Below are 27100 nucleotides of genomic sequence, written 5' to 3'. Positions count from 1 at the left end.
ATGGTTAAGTGGATGGTAGTTGATGACTAACCTAAGTTTTTCTCTTGTCTGTTCAACTCTTTTGTTGACATAAAATGCTTCGCATGCCCATTGTGAATCTGATGGCTCTATCAGATCAAATTCCACAAGTTCTTCACATTCTTTCTTTGCAAGCTGAAGATGGTCTGGATTCATCCCTGAATGGCTGGCTTTTGTTGGATTGATATTTTCATTCTTCTTGAAAGGGAGCTTGATAAAAAAAACTCTTCGTTTTTCCATAACGGGTGTTTCCCTTTCTTCATGAAATCCTTGTGGGATTCCGCACATGAATGTTCAATGAGATTTTGCTTAATCTCTTTGATTTGTTCGTCGTCGGTGATTTGGAATAGCATTGGAATCTCAGAATAAGGTTTGAATTGCTTTTTAAAAGCTATCCTGTTGGACTTGATCTGAAGTTGATCCCTAAGTTGTCTGTAAATGTTGAATCCAATAATAAGATCCTTTCCTGGTACATCAGATCCTAGCAGCTTGGTTCTGTACTTCAACCCTGGAAAGAACTCAATTGTGACCGGGTGCTTTGTAATGACAATTGTGGTCAAGATTGCATTTGATGTAGTGTTGAAATCTTTAAAATGCGGCACCCATTGATCTTCAGGGAGAACAACAAGATTTATGAGTGAAGAAGCAGCTCTGGTGTCGATAAAAGCAATAACTCGAGTTGGTTTATCCCATTTGGATGAATAGACTTTGAGTTCTATTTGAGGAATGACTGCGAGAGCGTTGATCTTCTCTCGGGCTTCGATCACTAGTTCTGAAATTTGGTAGTGATCATCGCCTTGATCTTCATTTTAGAAATGGAAAATTTCATATTAAGGCAAACAAGTAATTCTACCCTAGCATGCTGCACATAATTCAGGTAAGGCAGTTTGAGCAAGTAAAGCAATCAAGTCACTTATACATGCTTTCCTAAGCTAACAACAGGCTTAATAGTGCAAGTAATAAAAACAGGAAAGCAAATATACTAGTAATACTTAATGAAAACCGGATTTACAACAATTAGCACAAGTACGCACTCGTCACCTCACGCACAAGGCATTTCAATTACCAAATAAACCAAATCCTAAGGGGAAAGTCCCCCACACAAGGTTAGGCAAGCCACTTACCTCGAACCGACTCAAAATCAACCCGAAACCACGCTCTTGCCACGAGTACTCGACTACAAATGGACCAAATCTATTCAATTCAATTGCATAATGTAAATAACACTTCAAGTAACTGATTCTACAAAAAAAATCTAAGGTAATACGCGAAATTAGGTAAAATGATCAAAACGCCCCTCGGGCTCATGTCTCAGAATCGGGTAAAATTTACATTTTCAGAAAACTCGTACCCTCACAAGTCTATACATAACAAGAACACTGAAATCGGAGTTCAATTAATCCCTCAAATACCCATGTTAGGGTCTCTTAATCTCAAGCCCTAATTACCCATTTTCGCCAAATTTCTCACCACCAATTAGGTCCTTAATCACATATAAATGAGTTATGAAGTCAAAAATGTTACCTCCAAGTGATTCCCCTTGAATCCCTCTTCAAAGAGCTCCAAAATTGCTCAAAAATGGTGGAAGATAACCCCAAAATAGCGGACCAAATGGCTATTTAAACATTCTGCCCAGGCATCAAATCCTTCTTAATGAACGCGGTCAACGCCTCGCATTCGCAAAGCACAAATTTACTTTGACTAAAATTCCTTCATCGATATCGTGAAACACAACTCGCGAAGTCTTAGCTCTCATACTCAACGCGAACGCGACGTCCCCTCCGCGAATGCGAAGGACAAATCAACCTCAACCCAGCCACCCAACTTTCCTCTATGCGAACGCGACATCACCTCGCGAACGCGTTGCACAAGACCCTAGCCCCTTTGCGAACACGGAGACTCCCTCACGAATGCAAAGGCTAAATCCTCAGCCTCACCTGCTAACCCTTTCGCAAACATGAGGGCTACTCGCGAACACGAAGGTCATTTTTCTGCAAACACCCAACAACAGTTTTCTGTAGTTTTTCACAACTTGAAATGGTCCGATTGACCACCCGAAACACACCCGAGGCCCCCGAGACCTCAACCAAACCTTCCAACCAATCCTAAAACATTGTTCAAACTTGTTCCAACCTTAGAAATGCTCAAAACTCAAAACACCTATTTTTCATCGGATTCAAGCCTAGGAATTCCAAAACCTCTAAAAATACGCTTTCGATCAAAAAGTCTATCAGACCTCGTCCGAATGACCTGAAATTTTGCACACATGTCACATTAAACACTATAGAGCTACTCCAACTTTTGGAATTCCATTCCGACCCTCGGATCAAAATCTCACTATCGAATCGGAAACTTCAAAAATTCAACTTTCAGCATTTCAAGCCTAAATTAGCTACGAACCTCCAAAACACAATCCGAACACGCCCCTAAGCCCAAAATCACCCAACGGAGCTACCGGAACCATCAGATTTCCATTCTGAGGCCGTCTTTATATGTATGCAACTTGTTTAAGTCTTTTCCTTTTATCTCATTACTTGAGTCATACAATGTCCAAAACATGCCTTTATTTGGAAGTATGTGTTTAAATCGTTTATTTGATAAAAGGACTAATTCATAAGTATGAGTTCAGATGGGACCCACCGTTGTGGACTAAGAGGGGTGCCTAACACATTCCCCTCAAGGTTATTTCGAGCTCTTACCCTAAATCTCTAGTAATGCAAACTAGTCTAAGAATTAATCACTCTAGGTGCCCTAACACACCATAATTCGTTAGGTGGCGACTCTTCAAAAACCTAAATTCCCAAAAGGAAATGAGTTATTACCCCCATGAATGTTGGAACTCGAACTTCTCTCCTCACGGAGGGAAAAGGGGGGCACGACAATGACATCTATTCCCCAGGCAGCAAAAGGCCAATGTGCACTTGTTGCATTGAGCTCATTTGGTGGTACCTTTATCATGTCTGCATGTACCTGGAATTGGTGGCATTTCTGGATGTACCTGATGCAATCCTTTTCCATGGTCATCCAAAAATATCCAGCTCTAACTATCTTTTTGGCTAGAACAAAATCGTTCATATGTGGTCCACAAGTTCTGACATGTATCTCCTCAAGCAATCTGGAAGCTTTGCATCAACACATCTTAACAACCCCAGATCAGGAGTTCTTCTATACAGGGTCCCTCCGCTTTGGAAGAAGTGATTGGACAACCTCCATAAAGTGCGTTTCTGAGTATAGTTTTCCTGTTCTGGATATTCTCCTTTCGCCAAATATTCTTTGATGTCGTGGAACCAAGGTTTTCCATCCGTTTCTTCTTCAACATGAGGATAGTAAGCAGGTTGATTATGGATCCTCACCGGGATAGGATCGATGAAATTCTTATCTGGATGTTGTATCATTGATGACAAGGTGGCCAGTGCGTCTGCAAACTCATTTTGAATTCTGGGAACATGTTTGAATTCTTTATTTGTGAATCTCTTCATCAATTCCTGCACATGATACAAGTATGGTAGTATCATGTTGTTCTTCGTAGACCATTCTCCTTGAACCTGATGTACCAGAAGATCCGAATCGCCAATTACCAGCAACTCTTGTATATTCATATCGATGGCCAAATTGAGCCCCATGATGCAAGACTCATATTCTGCCATATTTTTGGTGCACAAAAACCTAATCTCTACGGATACCGAGTAATGTTGGCCTGTTTCTGATACTAAAACTGCTCCAATGTCCACTCCTTTGATGTTTGCAGCCCCATCGAAGAACATTCTCCAACCATCATAGGCTTCAGCAATGTCCTCTCCTACGAATGATACTTTTTCATCAGGAAAATACATTTTTAATGGTTTGTATTCTCCTCCCACAGGATTTTCAGCAAGATGATCTGCCAATGCTTGTCCTTTGACTACCTTCTAAGTTACATAGATGATATCAAACTCACTTAACAATATCTGCCACTTGGCTAACTTCCTGGTTGGCATGGGCTTCTAAAATATGTACTTAAGAGGGTCCATCCTGGATATGAGGTATATGGTATAGGCACAGAAGTAATGCCTCAATTTCTGAGTTGTCCAAGTCAAAGCATAGCAAGTGCGTTCCAACAAAGAGTATCGTGTTTCATAAGGTGTGAACTTCTTACTCAAGTAGTATATGGCTTGCTCCCTTCTTCCTGTTTCATCATGTTGTCCCAAAACACATCCGAAAGATCCATCTAACACTAATAGATAGAGTAGCAAAGGTCTCCCAGGTTCTGGCAGGACTAGGACTGGCGGTGTAGACAAGTATTCCTTGATTTTGTCAAAAGCCTTCTGACAGTCCTCTATCCAACTGGTTTCAGCATCCTTCCTCAACATTTTGAAGACGGGTTCACATATTACAGTGGACTGTGTTATGAAGCGGCTAATGTAGTTGAGGCATCCTAGGAAGCTCATCACGTCCTTTTTGTTCTTTGGTGGTGGTAACTCTTGGATAGCCTTAACTTTGATGGGTCCAACTCAATTCCTCGGCGACTGACAATGAATCCCAACAGTTTTCCTGCAGGAACCCCGAATGCACATTTTGCGGGGTTCAATTTTAGATTGTACCTCCTTAGCCTGTCAAAGAATTTTCTCAAGTCTGCTATGTGATATGCGGCCCTCTTGGATTTGATGATGATGTCGTCAACATACACCTCTATTTCCTTGTGTATCATATTATGGAAGATGGTTGTCATGGCTCTCATGTAAGTAGCCCCAGCATTCTTTAGATCGAGTGGCATCATCTTGTAGCAGTGCACTCCCCACGGTGTAATGAAAGCTGTTTTCTCTGTATCTTCTTCGTCCATCCAAATCTGGTGATAACCCGCGAAGCAATCTATAATGGATTGGAGTTCATGCTTGGCACAATTGTCGGTCAGGATGTGTATATTTGGCAGTGGAAAATCATCCTTGGGAATTACTCTGTTTAAATCCCGATAGTGTCAACACACCATGACTTTCCCATCTTTCTTCGGAACCGGTACAATGTTGGCTAACCAGGTTGGGTACTCAACTACCCTGAGGACCTTGGCTTTTATCTACTTAATGACCTCTTTGATTTTTAGGCGTATATCTGGTTTGAGTTTTCTGAGTTTCTGCATCACCGACTGGCATATTGAGTTGGTGGGCAATTTATGAGCCACTATAGATGTGCTTAGACCGGTCATGTCATCATATGGCCATACAAAAATATCCTTATGTTCTTTCAGGAAACGAGTGTATTCTTCCTTCTTTGACAATGATAAGTGAATGCTTATGTGAGTCTCTTTGACTGTTTCGAAATCTCCCAAATTGATTGCTTCGATTTCATCCAGGTTGGACTTAGGTTTGTTCTCAAAGTTCTCAACTTCTCTGACAACTTCCTCAGGTATTTCATCCTCTTCTTCTAAGGCACTATCCTTATATTGTTTTGTCTCATTACATGTCACAATCATCGGTTCATCGGGACTCATTAAATGTAATAATAACATTGTAGAAGAAAAAAATATGAAAGATAATAATGAATAATAAATAGCAATGCATTAATTAAATTTGAAAATATCCAAAATAGGTACGACTCGATGGCTCGAGCAAGTATTTCAAAACAAAATGCGTTTTTAAAACAAAACTACTAAAAATATCTTAAATGCCTAGCATGGCTATTAAAACAAATCAGGCTAATTGCCAAGCTACCCAGGAACTCGACGGGCCCGGGATGGTGTGGCAGTCCAATTCTTGAGAACAATTCCTTTCTCCACAGTCTAAATGGTAAGGCCTTCTTCCTCCTCCTCCTCCTCAACTATCACATTGCAATGCATATTCTCGTCTTATAGGAACCAATTTCTCAACCCAGTCAAAGGTTCTTCCTCTGCAGATCCCCGTATTATATCAGCCTGGTGAAAAGTTTGACTCAAATGTGGCATTGGCTGCTCGAGAGTACCATAAGGACCATGCCATGGTGGCGACCAATCATTATATTCTTGCCAGGTGTATGAATATCCTAGCCCGAAAGTTGTGCCATGACGTTTCAACTGTATCGGTTTGGTAATGCCCTGGAGTTTCTTCCCAAGCCCTTTGCCAGGTTCATACCCAGACCATGCCAGTATGCTTTTTATTTTGTTACTCTACCACTTGTCCTTCTCAATTGTGTTGACATGTTCAATATAGTGATAACTCTCCACCCAGCCTTCTTCTATTCTCGATAATCGGGGTAGTTTGACTGGTGTAAATGGGGTTACTTCCATCTCCATGAATGATTCCCTCCTGATGGTTCCATTCGAACTTCACGGCCTGGTGTAGTGTAGAAGCCACGGCCCCAATGGCATGTATCCAAGGTCATCCCAATAGAAGATTTTATGTAGCTGATATGTCTAGTACTTGGAACTCAACATCGAACCAAGTTGGTCCCATCTCCAGACAAAGGTTAATCTCTCCAATCATGGCCTTTTGAGATCCATCAAATGCTTTCACGACTCCTTGCTCGTATCTCATGGAAATCTTTGCCCTACTTTTTCAGAGTAGTCAATGGACAAATGTTGAGTCTTGAACCCCCATCTATTAAGACTCTAGCGATGAATTTGTCCTCGAACTGTACTGTGATATGTAATGCCCTTGTCACAACCCAAACCGATGGCCGCAACGGGAACCCGGTACCTTACTCAACCGAGTACCAACACAACGTATCTTTCGTATCATACTATCATAAGTAAATGAGCCAGAGAGGCTGTCCTGAGATAAGTAGAATACAACATGTAATACCAACATATACATAAGACATATGGGCCTCTAAGACCAAAATAACCACTCGTACACTGAACATAGGCCGACAAGGCCATACTATCTTTTTCGTACATGACATATGTCTAGAAGCCTCTATGAATACATAATTTTCATAAAGGCCGGGACAGAGTCCCGCCATACCAAACAAAACACGTCTAAATCATACTAACCAAACAAGCAACTCCGAAGCAAATGAAGCGCACCAACATCTTCCGCTGAGCTGATAGCCTACTTTAAGGGCTCTCAACCTGTCTATCGGGACTTGCGGGCATGAAACGCAGCATCCCTAAGCAAAAGGGAAGTCAGTACAAATAATGTACCGAGTACGTAAGGGACATAAATAAGTACATAAAAGACATGGAAGAAATATAGAGTACATGACCCAACCTGTAAGTCTAGACAACTCTGTAAATCATGAAATACTTATAGTGTCATGCATATGAATGTCATGTCGTGCATAGGTACATGTGTTCATAATATCATCAAGCCTCTGAGGGCATCCCATCATATAATATCGGCCACTGTGGGCAAAATTATCAACGTATACCAACTGATTAGGTGGTGGTGCGTATATAACGTTGTAATCTTTTCCCATATCCCATATATATATATATATACACACATATAAACGCGTATATAATGCCATCTGATCATGGGTCAATGTACATAAATGCAATGCATGAGAAATACGTCAATAAAATCTTTTGGAGTGTCATAAGACCATTAAGCCTTTGAGTAGTATCATGAAGTAAACTTTTTTTCAACTTACGTATTTTTCTGAGACCCATGAATATATGATAGAATAACAAGATACATGGGAATTCAAGAACATAGGAACTTCTAATACTTCTATGAATAGAGTCATTTATGGAAGTTGTGCATTTTCTCGTTTTGTTTTGTATCGTATTGATCATGTCAAAAGAAAAGAAGGGATAGCCTTAACATACCTGGAGTAGGGAAAAATCCATATGATGCTCTTGGAAAAGGTTGCACCGTACGCCTTTAGAACCGTAAAATTTTTACGTTGCTAATAATTCTCGTTGGATCCCTTTTGGTTGCAAGAATTCATGTTTTTTGGTGGGAAATTGATAAGAAATCACATTGTAGTGTTCTTGTGGGAATTTGCAGAAAATAGGTAAGAAGCCACGTTGATTATGTGCTAAGTCTCACATCTGGTTGAAGTGTTCTCTTGGTATTGAAAATATTAGTGTTTGAATTAGAATCTGATTGTAGTATGGTTTGTTTCTTGAAAATTTTATAGTTGAGGTGTATTGTAATTGATGTGTTAAATTGCCACCTAATCAAACTTGATTTGAGTCACAATTTGGACATTGTATTGCTGCCACGTGACATCCCCAAGACTTATCCAAATATCTTAGATAATTACCAATTTCTTTATTAACTTGGTAATTCTCTACTAATCAATAATTAACCAATTACCCACATAATTAAGAATTGTCTCAAATTATTTAAAATTCTACTTATTTGTAATACACTTTATATATCCTACTATCATGGTCATACAGTACCTTGTATGGTACTAGACCGTAAATATCATGAATTAACGCTCGGCCCGTATTTTATCCTAACATGCCAAACTTGGACGAAAATTTATTTCCTTTGACTTGCTTCCCCTTTCACTTCCATGAATTTACTCATCACTTATGAAATAGCATAATCCGTATAACCTCAGAATAATCTTTTCCTTGGACTGATGTCAATTATCTTATGACAAATTCAACGTGCAATACTACAGAGTGTAATATCATCGTAATATAATACTGTGGAGCACAACATCATCGTAATGTAGTACTGTAGAGCGTAGCACCGACATAATACTGTGGGCGTAACATCATCGTAATATAATACTGCGGGGCATAACATCATCGTAATATAATACTACAGGGAGTAACAATCCCTTTCCCAAGCTTTCATCAATTCATTTATGGCATACTTTCATGTACAAAAATATAGGGTGTAACATCATTCCCCTCTTTGGAACATTCGTCCTCGAATGTTGAATGGTGCACTTATCATTTTCATACCATATGCCTTCCGCATACTTTATTACTCTCCTTGCCATCTAGGAAACTATTCTGTGAATAAATTCAAAGGCCAATGCATTCCCCCTTTTAGGCCTCTTTCTCACACCACGACTTACGGTTGAAATCCTTCTAGTCTCGTAACTGTTGCTACCTTCTATCATGCAACCTGTATGACTCTGATCTTGTAAGTGCACTTATGCATCTCTTCTTTCCTTTTTCCTCCAATTTTTAGCTATTACTGAAGTTCTTCGCTCGATATTTTGTCAAACTTACGAATATTGCTATATCTTATTTCATAGACCCGGTTATCCATCCGTATGACTTTACTGCATCTACATAGGTCATACTATACCATAACACTTACCTCGATTTCTCGTTACTAAGGTCTGCTACCAAATTCCAGGTTACTTTCATTGCTTATCCAATATGTATATATCTATGTCCTTTAATGCTTCCACATTACTGTTCATCTTAAGAATGACAGCCTAATCTCATCTCATACTTCGTGACTTTTGTCTATCCATTGTTAATTCACCTCAATATTAATCTACAATATACCACTGGTAACTTGAAACTTCTTACGTCATTCCTTGCCACTAGGGCTTATGTTGCATCGAGGAATATTTGAAGTGATTTTCCCGATCCACTTAGGGGTGATATTGTACTTCAATGACCGTATTTTATAGCATCCCAATGTGATTCACTTACGTGGGTATTTTAATCTCATACACTCCATGATATCCTCTTCAAATCATTACTCACTCGAAGGCCTAAACGTCATCTTTTATCCATCACAAGTACATCCTTATGCTACTATTAGGGCAGTATTCCATCTCTTTTAAATGTTATTTATGATGAGTAACTCCTTTGAGTTCATTTAGGCTATACTGAGCTTTTTATAACTTCGAGAAATCATTAGCTCTCTTGTTTTCACGGGCTTAATCCCAAGAACTTATCTGTTTCTCGTCACATTCTCTCTCGCCCTTTCTTGTCCTTATTCCTATCTTCCTAAAACCTTGTCACTTCAACATACTTTAGCTTGCGTCCTACATATATCTATTTATACTACCCGCAACCTTCCTTCAACTTGCTTGCACCATAGATTTCCTTGTGTTATTCAGGAACATCAAGAGAGACATCACATCGTTCTAACTCTTCTTTACTCTCTTAACTAGACCTATCGATACATAGAAACCATAGGCTGGAAGATATGCCACTAACGATGCCGCTATCATTCCTGGATATTAAATCCCCCCACTTCTAGCCTTCTAGCCTTCTATCCGAAGTATGGACAATTCCCGATCTTCTGCCTATGAGTATCTCGTACGTTGTTCACCTTTACTTTACTTACCTTAAAATCTTGAATCGTATCTTCTATATCTTTCATGACCTCCCTTCCACCTAGGTATAATTCACATTCACAACTTGAACTTCTATTATAACACTTGCACCTCTTTACATTATTCGGTGAGAGCTTCATACTGACTTCTTATGAGGCTGGTACACTTCTAACTGGCTATATCATAGAGCCGTTATAAAATATGGCTACTGTATTTTCTCTCTTGGACCTCTGATATTAAGAGTGATTTTTCCACGTTCTCCACCACGATTTCTATAATATTCTGGGTCCAATAATCAAACTCCTAATTTACTTAGTTGATGTAACTCTTTTGTTTCCTCTTCCCTCTGATCAGCCTTTATGCAGACTTAAGCTATCTCCTGATTTGCGGTTCATGGTATTAGTTATTATGTTTAGCCTTTCATGGGTGCTATGGAATATCCATGATATAATCTTTTAAAAATTCGATCTATGACTTGGGCTCAATTCTTTCTTTAACTTATACCGGAGTCTTCTACGGCTGTATGATTGTCAACATATATGCTGCATGGATAATACTCCGAACTCCTAAGTGCATTCATAACGTAACTAACTCTGGATCATTGATCAAATAATTCCTTTTGTTCCTTCCCGACTTTCTTTAATTGCAAGCAATTGCTTTTCCTGGTCATTCTGCCACTTGTTGCATGCGTACTTGGCTTATCTTAGTTTCCACGCATACCAGAAGTTTTGTGCAACTCATATGATCTCGACCATTACTTTTGGTTTTGTTTCCCACTCATTAGCCACGATAAGTGTCAGACCACTTTCTTATGGAGTACATACATTGTGGTAGTGAGACTGCTATTAGAAGACCATTTCTTCTTCTAGTTACTATGTTTAGGTTGAAGCTTTCCTTCTTATTTACTCAACTCGTCTTTCATTGTAGTACTTAGGGAGGACCTTCTGGCCCTTGTAACGTTACAAGCTTGTTATATTGCTTACCCGACATAATTTTTTATGTTCGTACTTACCTACAATTATCTTTTGTTACTTACCTCCACACTCATGTGCTCGTACAGTTGCTTCTGAACTGAAGTTTTGACTGTCTTCCCAATGGGACTCTCTTTTATTTCCATAACACTCATACGGTATCTTTAACTACCCCAACTCCTATCCGAGTATTTCTCAAGGTCATGACATCATATCTGTGAGACTGAATTTTCCATGTTGGGGTTCATTCTGTTTATCTTGCACGATCTATTGATTTGTTTGTATCCTTTGTTTATCCATAACTAGGCCCTTCCTGAATCAACTCCTAACTACTCGTTGGCCCATTCTCATATCAATATTCCGCATAATCTTTCTTGGGTCATTTCATTTGTCTTAACTTACTTCTCGCATTGGCTCCTTATCTATCAATAACATCTCGGGCAGAAACCCTTACTTCCTCTCGTTGACGTCATGTTTGCATAATGTTATGGAATTGCAGCATACTTGTAGGATTTGGATAAGTGCATTCTTAACCCTTTCTCAATCTTATCGCATTCTTCCTTTATTATTCCATAGTTAATACAACCACTTAATTCTGACTTAATGCTCATCACTCCATATTCCCCCTTTAGGGAAGTACTAAGATTTAGTGCTACGATGATTTACGTATAGATGTTTTACCTCATTGGCATCTTTTCACATCATCGATGACTCTTACTCGCCTTGCGGTAATTCTTCTGCACTAACGATAACAAAATTTCTTAGTCACGAGGGTGACACTTAGTGTTACTGGCACACTTAGTCCTTTAAGCTTAATTCTTCTCACATTGCTTTCTTTAGGAAATCGTCTTCCTGAATGACCTTTAAGGGTTATTCTTTTGTCATCCATTCTTTTATCACCGGAACGCAATCTAAAATTTTTATGGTGCCGACTATTTTCAAATCACTCAGTTCCCAATTCATGTTTAGTTTATCTTGTTCACCAATCCATACTGGTTCTATTACTCTGGGACAACTTTTCCTTTTGGTAATCGCGTTAGAGTTGCGAACTTATTTCTCGAAATGAGGACATGAGTGTATGGCCTATACTTTTTTATTGTTCTAAGACCTGTCACCTCTTGTCTCTTCCTTCACTTGACTATAGATTCTGTAATACTATCATCTTTTGATCTACCGTTGTCATCTATGTGTCATATCTTACTCATAATGCTTCATTAACTCTTTTCTTATTTCCCGCTAACATTTATGCCTATCATTTTATTCTGAAAACTCGAACAAGACATTCTTTTACTTTTAGCTCCCCTTTGCTCCATCCAGCGGCTCTTCGGGTTGCTTAACATTCTCGCTCTACTAGGGACGCGAGCCACACTAAGGTAATATTTATCCCTTCAAGGCTTCCAGTGTCTATCTTTGTAGTACTCATATCTAGCTGTACTATTTTAGAGTGCGCCATCTAGGTGTCTCACAAGGAGATCTATTAGCACATTTGCAATATCCTTCGGAAATGTCAACTAACGGAAACAATCATTCACCATTTTGGGTTACTCTAACCCCAGCCGGATCCTGATATCCCATCCTTTTCTTAATCTACAACTGTTAGCCCCCAATAGGTATAACTGAGATGGGTGTTGTCAATTATACATACCTCTGTTACTGTTGAGGGTAACTCACAATGCTTATATTTTTCTGCCGGAACTGTAATACTGATAATCTTCATTAACTGTACCCTTCTTCACCTTGCTTCTTTTACTTGCTGAAACTTGTGTCTCCCTCCTTATTCCTTTTTACTGTAAGAGTATCCAGGCATTCTTGCCTTAGGGATCCTTATCAAGAAGCTTACACATCTTAGTATACACATGATTTTCTAAATACCTCATATTCATATATCATAAGCATGATGCAAAATTTGAGTTCCTCTGACTCAACTCTTCCACAACTATATCTCTTACCATCCGTCTTTCTGGATGTAGACATTGTTGTATTACGAATAAGATAGAATTTAGGAAATTGAGTCCTTACAACTGAGCTCTACCACACGATTTAGAGTAAGAAGAAAAAGTGATAGTCCTAAATGTCCTGTAGCCTCCTGCGTATAAGTGTGGTGCGCGACACACCCATAAACAAGACTCTACTAGACACAACTTGTAGACTCCATAGGACAGAACTGCTCTGATACCACATTTGTCACGACCCAAACCGATGGCCGCAATGGGCATTCGGTACCTTACTCAACTGAGTACCTACGTAACGTATCTTTTGTATCATACTATCATAGGTAAATGAGCCATAGAGGATGTCGTGAGATAAGTAGAATACAACATCTAATACCAATACATAAGACATATGGGCCTCTAAGACAAAAATAACCACTCGTACACTAAACATAGGCCGACAAGGCCATACTATGTTTTACGTACATGACATCTGTCTACAAGCCTCTAAGAATACATAATTTTCATAAAGGTTGGGACAAAGTCCCGCCATACCAAACAAAACACGTCTACATTATACTAACCAAACAAGCAACTCCGAAGTAAATGGAGTGCACCAACATCTTCCCCTGAGCTGGTAGCCTACTTGGAAGGCTCTCAACCTGTCTATCGGGACCTGCGAGCATGAAACGTAGTGCCCCCAGGCAAAAGGGACGTCAATACGAATAATGTACCGATTACGTAAGGCACATAAATAAGTACATAAAAGACATGAAAGAAATATAGAGTACATGACCCAACATGTAAGTTTGGACAACTTTGTAAATCATGGAATACTTATAGTGTCATGCATATGCATATGAATGCCATGTCGTGCATAGGTACATGTGTTCATAACATCATCAAGCCTCTGAGGGCATCCCATCATTTCATCTCGGCTACTGTGGACAAAATCATCAACGATACCAGCTAATCAGGTGGTGGTGCGTATTTAACGCTGTAACCTTTTCCCATATATATATATATATATATATATATATATATATATATATATATATATATATATATATACATACATACATACATACATACATATATAACGCAATCTGCTCATGGGTCAATGTACATGAATGCAATGCATGAGAAATACGTCAATAAAATCTTTTGGAGTGTCATAAGACCATTATGCCTTTGAGTAGTATCATGAAGTAAACTTTTTTTCAACTTACATATTTTTTTGAGACCCATGAACATATGATAGAATAACAAGATACATGGGAATTCAAGAACATAGTGTCACGACCCTAAACCTGGACCCGGTCGTGATGGTGCCTCTCATGAAGGCAAGACCAGCTGACACTTTCCTATTCCAGTTTTAAGCAATTAAACAATAAGAATTAAGTATAAAACGTAATAAATAACCCAAAAGTAAGCAGTTAACCGAACAGTTTGCGGAAAATAAACCCAACACAGCCCGTTACCGGGGTGTCACTATCACGAGCATCTACTAATTCTAACACAAGTCTGAAAAGTCTATAAAGCTATTACAAAGCCACTAATAAGGGAAAAGAAATGACATAGGGGGGGAAAAACACGGGACTGCGGACGCCAAACAGCTACCTCGTGAACTCCGAAGTCTGCCGGGAGCTCTCAAGTCTCGCTAGCAGGATCAACAATGCTTGAATCTGCACACAAGGTGCAGGGAGTAAAGTAAGTACTCCAACTCAGTGAGTAAATCATAAATAAAGATTGAAAGCAAGAAATCATGTAAGGCACATTACAAGCTATAATGAAACAGTAAAAGCCAGTAGACAATGAATCAGTAAAGATATGTAAAAATCATTTAAGTTCAGTTAAACTTCATGAAATGCCTTTTCAACAATTAAGCAGGAAAATGACAGGCAATAAGAAAGATAGACACATAAAGGTTCGCCCCTCGGGCATAATATCAACAAAAACGCCCCTCGGGCAATAACATAGAACAATACTAGCCCCTCGGGCTATATCTCACATCACAATGGGTACCCGCGCTCACTGGGGGTGTGCAGACTCCTGGAGGGGCCCCTTACGGCCCAAGCATAATATCAAGCCATCTCGTGGCATCATCACTAGGCTCTCGGCCTCATATCAACAAGCCACCTCGTGGTATACAAATCTCAGGCCCTCGGCCTCATAATCATAATCAGTGTTTCCTCACAACGTAGGCCCTCTACCTTACTCATTCAGAATCTCGCAGCCACTCGGGCAACAGTAAAACATAGTGCTCAACCCAAAATATCATTTAAGTATTAAAGCAGAGTAAACATGGCTGAGTCATGAAAAATAGTAGAATATAGCATGACTGAGTTCACATATAAAGTCAAAACAATGACGAAATATCAATAAAAATCCCCTAAGGGTTCAAATAGTTGGCCCGAAGCCCAAATACAACATTCAGCCCAAAACATGATGATAGCAAATAATTTTCAGTCAAATATAGGGTAAAACAGTCATTCGGGATGGACTAAGTCACAATCCCCAATAGTGCACAACCCCACGCTCGTCATCTAGCGTGTGCGTCACCTCAATATAGCACAACGATGTGCAAATCCGTGGTTTCATACCCTCAAAACATTATTTACAATCATTACTCACCTCAATCCGATCCAAACTCTAGCTTACGATGTTGTTGCCCCTCGAATCGGCCTCAACGCGCGTCAAATCTATCCAAAATCAGAATCATGGCATCAAAATATGCTAAGGGAACGAAGCCCAAGCGAAAATAATCAATTTACAACTTAAATCTCGAAATTCCCAAAACCCGAACCCCAGGCCCACATCTCAGAATTTGATAAAATTCACATCAATAGATTCCTTATCTCCCCACGAGTTCATACATATCAAATGTACCAAAATCCGACCACAATTGGTCCCTCAAATCCTCAAGTCTAGGTCTCCAATACCAAGCCCTAGTTTCCCAAATTTTAACCCTTAAATACTATTCATTATAGCTCTAATCCGTGAAATAATACCTCAATGAAGTTCCCATGAAACCCTTCTTCAAAATCGTCCAAAAAGCTCCAAAGCCGACTTAGAAATGGTAGAATAACTTAAAATCGCGAAGGAAACAATTTATATGTTCTGGCCCAGGGATTTCGCACCTGCGGTCCAATTATCGCTTCTGCGGTTTTCACTTAACTTACCAATGTCGCATCTGCGATGCACTAGCCGCACATGCGCTATCGCAAGTGCGGTTCACCAACCGCTTCTGCGGTCACAACCTTTCCAGCCTATCTCCGCTTCTGCGACCAATCGTCCGCATATGTGGCGTCGTACCTGCGGTCCCCAATCCGCAGGTGCGGAAACAACAGAAGCAGCAAATCTGTAGCTTCACCAAAATTCCAAACTTCTCCATCAACCATCCGAAATCACCCCGAGGCCCCCAGGACCTCAACCAAAAACACAAGAATACCCCATAACCTTATTCAAACTTATACCAACCTTCAAAATACCTCAAACAACATCGAATCAACCAAAACACATCGGATTCAAGCCTAAGTTTCCAAAATTTTTCTGAATTCCTCTTTTGATAAAAAACCCAATCAAACCACATCCGAATGACCTGAAATTTTGCACACACATCCCAAATGACACAATGAAACTACTATAACTCTTGGAATTCCATTCCGACCCCTATATCAAAATCTCACCGATCAACCGATAGACAAAGCAATAAGAAGTAGAAATGGGGGAAACAGAGCAGTAACTCATGAGATGACGGACCGGGTCGTCATACATAGGCACTTCTAATACTTCTATGAATAGAGTCATTTATGGAAGTTGTGCATTTTCTTGTTTCGTTTTGTGTCGTATGGATCATGCCAAAAGGAAAGAAGGGATAGCCTTAATATACCTGAAATAGGGAAAAATTCGTATGATGCTCTTGGAAAAGGTTGCACCGTACTCTTTTAGAACAACAAAATTTTTACGTTGCTAATAATTCTTGTTGGATCCCTTTTGGTTGCAAGAATTCACGTTTTTTGGTGGGAAATTGGTAAGAAATCACATTATAGTGTTCTTGTGGGAATTTGCAGAAAATAGGTAAGAAGTCACGTTGATTATGTGGTAAGTCTCACATCTGGTTGAAGTGTTCTCTTGGTATTGAAAATATTAGTGTTTGAATTAGAATCTGATTGTAGTATGAGTTGTTTCTTGAAAATCTTAAAGTTGAGGTTTATTGAAATTGATGTGTTAAATTACCACCTAATCAAACTTGATCATGAGTCAATATTTGGACATTGTATTGCTGCCACGTGGCATCCCCAAGACTTATCCAAATATCTTAGATAATTACCAATTTCTTTATTAACTTGGTAATTATCCACTAATCAATAATTAACTTACCCACATAATTAAGAATTATCTCAAATTATTTAAAATTTTACTTATTTTTAGTACACTTTATATATCCTACTATCATGGTCATACGGTACCTTGTATGGTACTAGACCGTAAATATCGAGTATTAACGCTCGACCCATATTTTATCCCAACATGGCAAACTTGGACGAAAATTCATTTCCTTTGACTTGCTTCCCCTTTCGCTTCCATGAATTTACTCATCACTTATGAAATAGCATAATCCTTATAACCTCCGAATAATTTTTTCCTTGGACTGATGTCAATTATCTTACAACAAATTCAACGTACAATACTACAAGGTGTAATATCATCGTAATATAATATTGTGGAGCACAACATCATCGTAATGTAATACTGTAGAGCGTAGCATCGACGTAATACTGCAGGGCATAACATCATCGTAATATAATACTACGGGGCGTAACAATCCCATTCCCGAGCTTTCATCAATTCATTTACGGCGTACTTTCATATACGAAAATATAGGGTGTAACAACCCTGTTGTGACTTAATCCTTCAGGTGGTAGTTCATCTTCGTGGAAGGTGTTCTTGTGACTTTCCAGTACTTACACTACCATGTTGGCCATCTCTCCACTGGTGATATTGTTGGGCACATAAGCTTCATTCAACACCTTCATCAGAGCACTCCTATGCGCCTCCGAATTTTTCAATAGTGACAGGATGGATATCTGGACGGGGGTCTTTTTTAAATGATTGACGAAAGAGTATTCTCTCGCCTGTACTTTCCTCCAAAGATCGTCTGGTCCAGTTTCAATGACGAGTTGTTTGGTAGAGGCCTCCTTGCTTGATCCTCCCAAAATTTTGGGTGTATAGATCCTTTCAGTTCTGGTCATCCCTTGTGTGACACTAGATTCTTCCATCTTTGCTTTTCCCTTTCACCTAGCTTCGGTAACGTAATCCCAAGGTATGGTATTGGACTTGAAAGGAGGTGTGGTTGCTATTGTCGCCGTGAAAGGTGTGACCACTTCTACCTCAAATGAAATAGGTGTGGCTGCAGGTGGTGTTACTTCTACCTTAAATGGAACCGATGCGGTTACCTCAACCTCAATTGGCTACCTAGACCACAATAGGATTGAGCGTGACTGCGGGATTCTTAGGATCATCACCCTCTTTGATAAGTCCAATTGATCCCTCGGGATCCCACTCCTCATCAGTTTCTATCACATTGATCCCTTCGCCCCTATGGTCCGGAAGAGAATTGTTGCGGACGTTGGGTGCAACTTCCTTCGCCTGTATGACCTTATTATCAACCAATGTATGGATCTTATCTTTCAATGTCCGACACTCGTCAATAGTGTGCCCTTTCATACCGGAATGATATGCACGGGTTTTATTCGGGTTCACCCATTGAGATAAATTCTCCATTGCCACAACGGGAATAGGGGTGACATAGCCAACAACCTTCAACCTTTTGTACAGTTGGTCGATGGGTTCAGCAATGGCGGTGTACTGTCTAGGTGGTTTGCGATCAAAATTAGGTCGACATTTCTGGTAATTTGGACGAGTTGGAGGTGACTGAAAGTAGGATGGTTGGGAATTATATGTATGGTAAACAATGGCAGGTTGGAAATATCTGGGAGGTAAGGGTTGGTATGTGGGTGGATGTGTCTGGTATACGAAGGGAGTTTTGGGTCCTTGGGCAACCATTACTATTCCCACTCTTTCTTCTTTGATATGCCACCTGATTGCAATGCTTTGTTCGTGGCCTACAGTGCCTCAAAATTTGTCACCATCCTGCTTTTAATACCCTCTTCAATCCTTTATCCAAGTTTGATGATATCAAAGAACTTATGATTCACAATAACCATTAGCCTTTCATAATACTGTGGGTCCAGTGCCCTGACAAAGAACTTGTTCATCTGTTCCTCGTCTAATACTGGTCTAACCTTGGCTGCTTCCGACCTTCACCGAGTAGCATACTCGTGGAAAGTCTTAGTTGGCTTCTTTTTTAGGTTCTAGATATAGAAGACATCTGACATTCTCTATATTAAACCTGAACTGGTCCATAAAATCTGATGCCATGCTCACCCAATCGGCCCACTTCTTAGGATTCTGGCTTATGTACCAGGACAGGGCATCTCCGGTAAGACTTCTCATGAAGAGTTTCATTCGAATCCTTTCATCTTTTCCGACCCCCAAGAGATTGTCACAGTAAGTTCTCAAATGAACCTTGGGATCACCCATTCCGTCAAACATTTCGAACTTGGGAGGTTTGTAACCCTTCAACAGTTCCATATCTGGTTGTATGCATAAATTCTCATAGTTCAGACCCTCTATCCCTTTGCCTCCTTCAACACCCTGAACTCCACTTGTCAACTTCTTGAGTTCCTCGGCCATGTTCTTGATGAGTAGGTCCTTCTCAACAGATTCTGGTGTATAGGAGATTGGTTGAGTGGACTGAGGTAGGGTTTCCACGTATATGGGGTTGTTTTGGTGGGTGAATTGGGTGTAGTGGTGGTCGTTGGTCGAGTTTTGAGGATCGGGAATAGGTTCTGGTGTACTCTGATGAGTGTGATAGGTAGTGGTTTGTGGGTACTGGGTTGGTTGATGATGGTATTGTGGAGGAGTTGGTACCGGTAGATGATTGGGATTTTGAGGCGATGTGGCGTATTGATGGGGTGCGGGAGGATTTTGTGGACGTTGGTTTGGCGTATTTTGAGGAGGTGCTGGGTTTTGAGCATTTTGTTGATTAACGTCTGGGACGTTTAGGGTGAGGGAGAGGTTTGCCAAGTTGTGGACTTGCTCAAGTTCTCCTTGTAACTCTAGTATTTTTTGTTCCAATCGCAGGACCAAATCATTCTGGGCCGGAGTACTCCGACCGTCTGAAGTTTCAATATTCTCAGCATTTTCTTTTCGGATACCACTAAAATCATCCATCTTAGCTTTTCCTCTACTTTTCGGATTACTCGAAGGAGGAGGAGGTGGAGGGCCTTTAGATCTGGTGTGATACGCTGACGATGCCAGTATGCGCGAACCAACCTTAGGGGATGAGAGTAATAAAAATAAAGAAAAATAAAAGGTAAATAAGTTAGTAAGGATTCTAAAAATGTTTGGAGTATTTAAACACATATTGCGGGAATGTAAATTCGCGTCCTAATTTGGGAGCCTCGTTGTGCCCGAGGTAGGCCTAGCGTCGCGTTGATTTGGAGAATTTCAGTGACAATAAAAAATAAAATATGATAAATTATGTAGAAACACGTGAAGTAAAGGTTGAGAAATGAGAAATAAGAAAATTTAAGATAAATAATGTAAGAGGAATAATATTGAAAAAAAGAATTTAAAAAGTTAAATAAAAAATAAATTAAAAAAAAAGAATGGAAATAAAAAGTAAATTAAAAAGAAAAGAAAAGAAATTCAAAGAATAACCTTGTAACTACACCATGTAATTACTAACAATTCTTGCCTCTCCCCCTCTTTCCCCCCTCCCATTTGAGAATTGGAGAGTGTAATATTACTTGGTAAAACAAATATGACAAAATTGTGTAATTATACTCAACTACACTAAAATCCAATTATATGGTAGCTTTCCGAACAGGGCCTTAAGGTACAGTTAGATGTCCTTCAGTAGTTTTTGTTCTTTATTCTTTAATCTTTGCCTCGTATTCTTGTGTTGCCTTCAATATAGTGACCAAGGAACAAACAAGTTCACTATGAGTATACAACTTAAATTATTTTTTCTTTTTTCTTTTTCCACTTTTTTTCTATTTTGTATTTAGTTAAAGGGATCTTTAGAAATATAATTATTTTATGTAGATTTTATTGTTATTTTTAGTGGATCTCTCAATAAGATAAAAGCTAAAGTGAATTTCCCACTATTTATTACAACAAGAAAAAGGGGAAGAGGGACAAAAAATCAGTCTCCCAAGATTGTTAAGATATTTTTCCTAAAAAATAGATGATTGTTAGTTAACCATTCGAATTTAAAGAGAAAAATAAATATTAATGGACTTATAAAATAATATATATATATATATATATATATATATATATATATATATATATATATATATATATATATATATATATATATATATATATATATATAAGCAGTAAGTAAGGCAAGTCCATGCCCTGGGAGTTATCACCCACTTTAGTTCATCCCAAAATACTCTTAAACCCACATTGAGAATTCTAAACAATCTAAGGCTACATCAGAGGTGAACCTAGTGGGATTTAGTGTGAAAAAGTTTGAGATCGTCACTGTAATATCTGTTATCTTGTTATATTGATTTTTGGAGATTCATTGGAGGTGAAGTTAATCACTCCAAAAGCGTAAGAACTCGGGAAACGTAGCTAGTTCCTCAATAAGATATGTAAGACAACTTTTTTTCTTGGCATGATTTGGTGTAAGCGCCTCTCTCTAAAGGATTTCTATGTTATAAGATTGGATTGTTCTAAGCCCTTTTTCAAAAACTTTGTTCCTTTCCTTGTACGTTCCTCTGGTAGCACTTCTTTCAAGTTTGAGGTGTTCTCATATGGTATCTTGAGGTCAGAAAATATGATCCATTCTGAGTTTGATCTTAGTATCTCTTATATATGTATATATATATATATGCCGTGTACCACACCTATCGTGCAACCACTGATCAGTTGGATATGAGGAGATACGATGTGAAAATATTTATCGAGCCCTTGTGTGGCCGGGTATGACCGAGCTCTCTATGTGGTCGGGTATGGAATGATGTGATATAAAACATTATCGAGTCCTTCTGAGACCGGGCACATTGAGTTTTGTTGAGACCGGGTACAATCGAGATCTCTAAGGCCAGGTACGACCGAGACCTTAATGAGGCCGGGTATGATTTGATACAATATGATATGATGTGTCCCAAAGAGCGGCTGGATGATACTATATTATGTATGATAGCATCCTAGGAATCTCAACTCTATTCAAGGACAGGGATGAAGCTTTTGAATCTCAAAGATGACCTTTAATAAGATGCCAAGCTAAAGAATTACAAAACAAGATCATTAGACTTCAAGTGCAAATGAAGAAATTATTAATTGGGAGGAAGAGCTCAAGAATAAAGGATGTGAATTGGCAAGGTGATAGCATCAAGGACAAGGATAGAGTTTTGGAAGCTCCAAGGCCATATACAAGATCTCAAGCTAAAGAGTTGCAAACTAAGGTTGCTAGACTTCAATGGCAAATAAAGAAGCTTTTAATTGTAGAGGAAGAGCTCAAGCCCTAAGGAGATGAATTGTCCAAGTTTTACAATTATTTAGTAGTCCAAATTGAAGTCCAAGAGGAGGAAGATTGGGTTACCAAATCAGCCCTTGAAGTCCACCAATAAGGCTCAAAATGACCTTAAAAGAGGTTCAAAAGGGGGTGTTTCAAAAGGAGCCCAATTGGAGTCCAAACCAATGGCCCAAACTAATAGTTTTAAGGCCCAAATCTGCCCCAAAAGGATTTGGCCGCCCCCACTTAATTTTGATGGCTTTTGTTACCCCTTAGGAGCCACCTACCTAAGTTTGATGGCTATTGTGACCCCTAGCAGCCCCCTACCTGATTTAGATGACTTTTTAGCAACCCCCTACATTATTTTACGTGCTTTTAACTCTTATAAATAAGGAGTTCTTCTCATTCATAAGACTACATTTATTGATTAAGTATATCATACTTTGAGAGTTCTTTTGAACCTTTGTTACTTGTGCTTTGAGATTTATCTTTCAACCTTTACTAGTTCTTAGTTCAAGGTAGTAAGATTACTTCTCTTTTATAATATCTTTGATTCCTTTGTGGTATTCTTAGAAGGCGATTAATACTAGTTATTAATTGTTATCTCAATTTACTCGTAAAGTGGTCAAGATCCGAATCTATTGTTTTGATTTGCTTTTTAAGTAAAGGCGTTTGATTTCTTCCATAAATCAAGACGTTGTTACTTTGATCTTGTCAAGGCTATAGAACTTACGTTCTTGGAAGTTCTTGGAATTCTTTCCTTGAATTCTTCCCATATCCTTTATTTTCATCTCTTTAATTCTAGTTACTGAATTCCTTGTTGTTATTGCTTCCGCATTTACTTCTCAAATTCTTAATCTAATTTGGATTCCCGACCTAGTTGTTATCAAGTGGTATCAGAGCGGTTTTTATCAAGATTTCGTTCTTGGTAAGTCTTGGGATTTCTTGAATACTAAGAGCAAAGAAAAGAAAAGAAAAAAAAATTAAAAAAAAACGAAAATCAATTTTTAGAACAAAAAATAGAATTGCGTGCTCTCCGGGATATTTCTTTTGTATCGAATTTGTTACCAAAAATTAACAAAGGAAACAAGAAGAGGGGATCCTATATTTTCTTTCTCTTTCTAATCTAAACATATAATCCTTTCCTTTTTGTTCGCGTCATGTTTCAACCGAGCCTAATAGTTCTAGGATTTGGTTTTTCTTTCATTAGTTCCCCAAAAATCTGAATTTTACTACTAAGAACTTCATACGAGTTGGTTTAACTATAAATCTACAAAGTATTTTGTTCAAAGGTTATTTTGAGAGAAAACAAAAGGGTAAAGTGTGCGAGAGAACAATTGAAAAAAAAAACAAAGAAGCCAAATTTGAGAGATACATATTTCCTTTAATCTATGTCAAGATATCTCAAATAGGTAGTTGCAGTGGAAGGAGTAGATCTATGACTCAACAACTTGAAAGGTCGATATTACAATATATCGAATGGAAAGAAGATAATGGTAAAGTTATTTTTCAAACAAGAGCTAAAGTGATGTCTACAATTTATACCCTTAGAATTGACAAAACATTTAACTATAACTTAATTAGCACTTATATGGTTGAGAAATTGAACTTGCCTTGTGTTGAACATATTGATCCCTACATGTTGAAAGGAGTAAAGGTAGATAAAAGAGTGTTATTACCATTCTCTATTGGAAGGTATGAGGATGTGATTTGGTATGATGTCATTCCCATGAATCGTTTTCATATCTTGTTGGGAAGGCCATGGAATATCTATAGAAGTGCTTCATATAGTATCGAAAAAAATAGATACTCTTTTGAGGTTAATGGGAAGAAACTCAGTCTTGGACCTTTGATTCCCTCACAAATTTGTGCAGATGAAAAGATTGTTAAAGAGAATATGGAAAAATACAAGAGAGAAAAGAATGAGAGGAGTAAGGGAGTGCATGTTGACATTCCAAGAGAGGAAAAAAGAGAGGTTATCTTGAGTAAAAAGAGTGGGATGTCAAGTGAGGTAAACAATGATCTTGAGAAAAAAAAAAGAGAAAGCAATAAGAGAAACAAAGTCTGTGAGGTAGAGAGAGAAAAACAAGAGAGATTGAGTGAAGAAAAAGAACTCTTTAGTGAGAGAAAAAAGGCTAAGGGTGAGGAAAACATTAGTCTTGCGATAAAAGCCAAAGAGAGTGTAAGCAAGAAAAAAGTTTCTTTACTTCCTAACCCATTAACTCTTTCTTGTTTTAGTTCTTGTGATTTTGTGCAGCCACGTGATGAAATACATTTTGAAAGGAGTGGTGAGGCGCAAGAGATGGTGGCAAAAGATCCAATTGGATTCCAACATAAATTCGGCAATATCAATTCTTGTTGGATGGTGGAAGACAAAAGCTTGATTAAATTCTTTGTTATTAAACCTTTTGACTATTTCGATTCTTATTTACAGGGTTATGACATGGAGTTGCCTAAAAGCATTGCTAAGGTGGAGCCATTGCATAAAAGAATACAAGGTGATGATGTTCCATTAGTAAATAAGCCCAAGTATGGTATGTATAATTGGTTTATTTGCATTCTTGGTCTTTCTAGAACACCTAAGGTATTTTTGGAGGTAATGAATTACACTCTTATTTCTTATATTGGTGACTTTATAATTTTTGTAGATGATGATATTTTGATGCACATCAAGTCATTAACTATAATATCTAAGTTAATGTGTAAGAGTAATTCGCTTCCTTTTGAAATTGTGTATGACATAGATGATTACTTATTCCAACTTGGTGAAAAGAGGCATGGAATTTCTGAGAAGAGGCTTGCGGATGAGTTAAATATTTCTTCTTATCTTATTCAAGTGGCTAATGAGTTTTCATGTGCTAAAGTGCTAGAATATGATCGTTGTTATGTGATGGGGAGTCATTCTTCAAGTCATGTTCATTGTAAGCTTGTAAAAGTATTTGTTTCTAGAAAAGTATATGCATGATTGTTGTAATACTGGTGATTAAATACTCTTTCATGTAGAGGAGTCCATGAGATTTGTAATTGTAGTTAGTAGTCTATATCATGAATGTATCTTGTTTGATAAATGTGGTAAAGGTACTTATATTAAATGGATGTGTAGTCACTCTTTTATAATTTCTTTGTCATGTATACTCATGGACTGCCGTACCGACAAGATCGAATTGCAAGTTCCATTGCATGGTGCATCTAAGAGAGGTTTTTATTGTATTAATCTAGGTAGACATAAATTTTATTGGTATGATGATGTCCATATGCTTTATAAGGGAGTATTTATACCTATTAGGATTGATTGGATTAAATGGACACATTGTCACTATCTTATTTTATTCCTACTATTTTTTCAGATTAGTGGATACCATTTACTAGTGCATGTTTTCTTTTTCTTGCAAGGTCGAAATTTGAGGACGAATTTTCTTCAAGAAAAGGGGAATGATAGCATCCTAGGAAGCTCAACTCTATTCAAGGACAGGGATGAAGCTTTTGAATCTCAAAGATGGCCTTTAATAAGATGTCAAGCTAAAGAATTACAAAACAAGATCATTAGACTTCAAGTGCAAATGAAGAAGTTATTAATTGGGAGGAAGAGCTCAAGGATAAAGGATGTGAATTGGCTAGGTGATAGCATCAAGGACAAGGATAGAGTTTTGGAAGCTCCAAGGCCATATACAAGATCTCAAGCTAAAGAGTTGCAAACTAAGGTTGCTAGACTTCAATGACAAATAAAGAAGCTTTTAATTGTAGAGGAAGAGCTCAAGCCCAAAGGAGATGAATTGTCCAAGTTTTACAATTATTTAGTAGTCCAAATTGAAGTCCAAGAGGAGAAAGATTAAGTTACCAAATCAGCCCTTGAAGTCTACCAATAGGGCTCAAAATGACCTTAAAAGAGGTCCAAAAGGGGGTGTTTCAAAAGGAGCCCAATTGGAGTCCAAACCAATGGCCCAAACTAATAGTTTTAAGGCCCAAATCTGCCCAAAAGGATTTGGCCGCCCCCCACTTAATTTTGATGGCTTTTGTTACCCCTTAGGAGCCACCTACCTAAGTTTGATGACTATTGTGACCACTAGCATCCCCCTACCTAATTTAGATGACTTTTTAGCAACCCCCTACATTATTTTAAGTGCTTTTAACTCTTATAAATAAGGAGTTCTTCTCATTCATAAGACTACATTTATTGATTAAGTATATCATACTTTGAGAGTTCTTTTGAACCTTTGTTACTTGTGCTTTGAGATTTATCTTTCAACCTTTAGTAGTTCTTAGTTCAAGGTAGTAAGATTACTTCTCTTTTATGATATCTTTGATTCCTTTGTGGTATTCTTAGAAGGCGATTAATACTAGTTATTAATTGTTGTCTCAAATTACTCGTAAAGTGGTCAAGATCCGAATCTATTGTTTTGATTTGCTTTTTAAGTAAAGGCGTT

Source organism: Nicotiana tabacum, chromosome 22 (genome assembly GCF_000715075.1).
Source record: "Nicotiana tabacum cultivar K326 chromosome 22, ASM71507v2, whole genome shotgun sequence".
In the NCBI taxonomy this organism is placed as follows: domain Eukaryota; kingdom Viridiplantae; phylum Streptophyta; class Magnoliopsida; order Solanales; family Solanaceae; genus Nicotiana; species Nicotiana tabacum.
The sequence above is the reverse complement of the archived record's forward strand: the minus strand, read 5'-3'. Positions refer to the sequence as shown.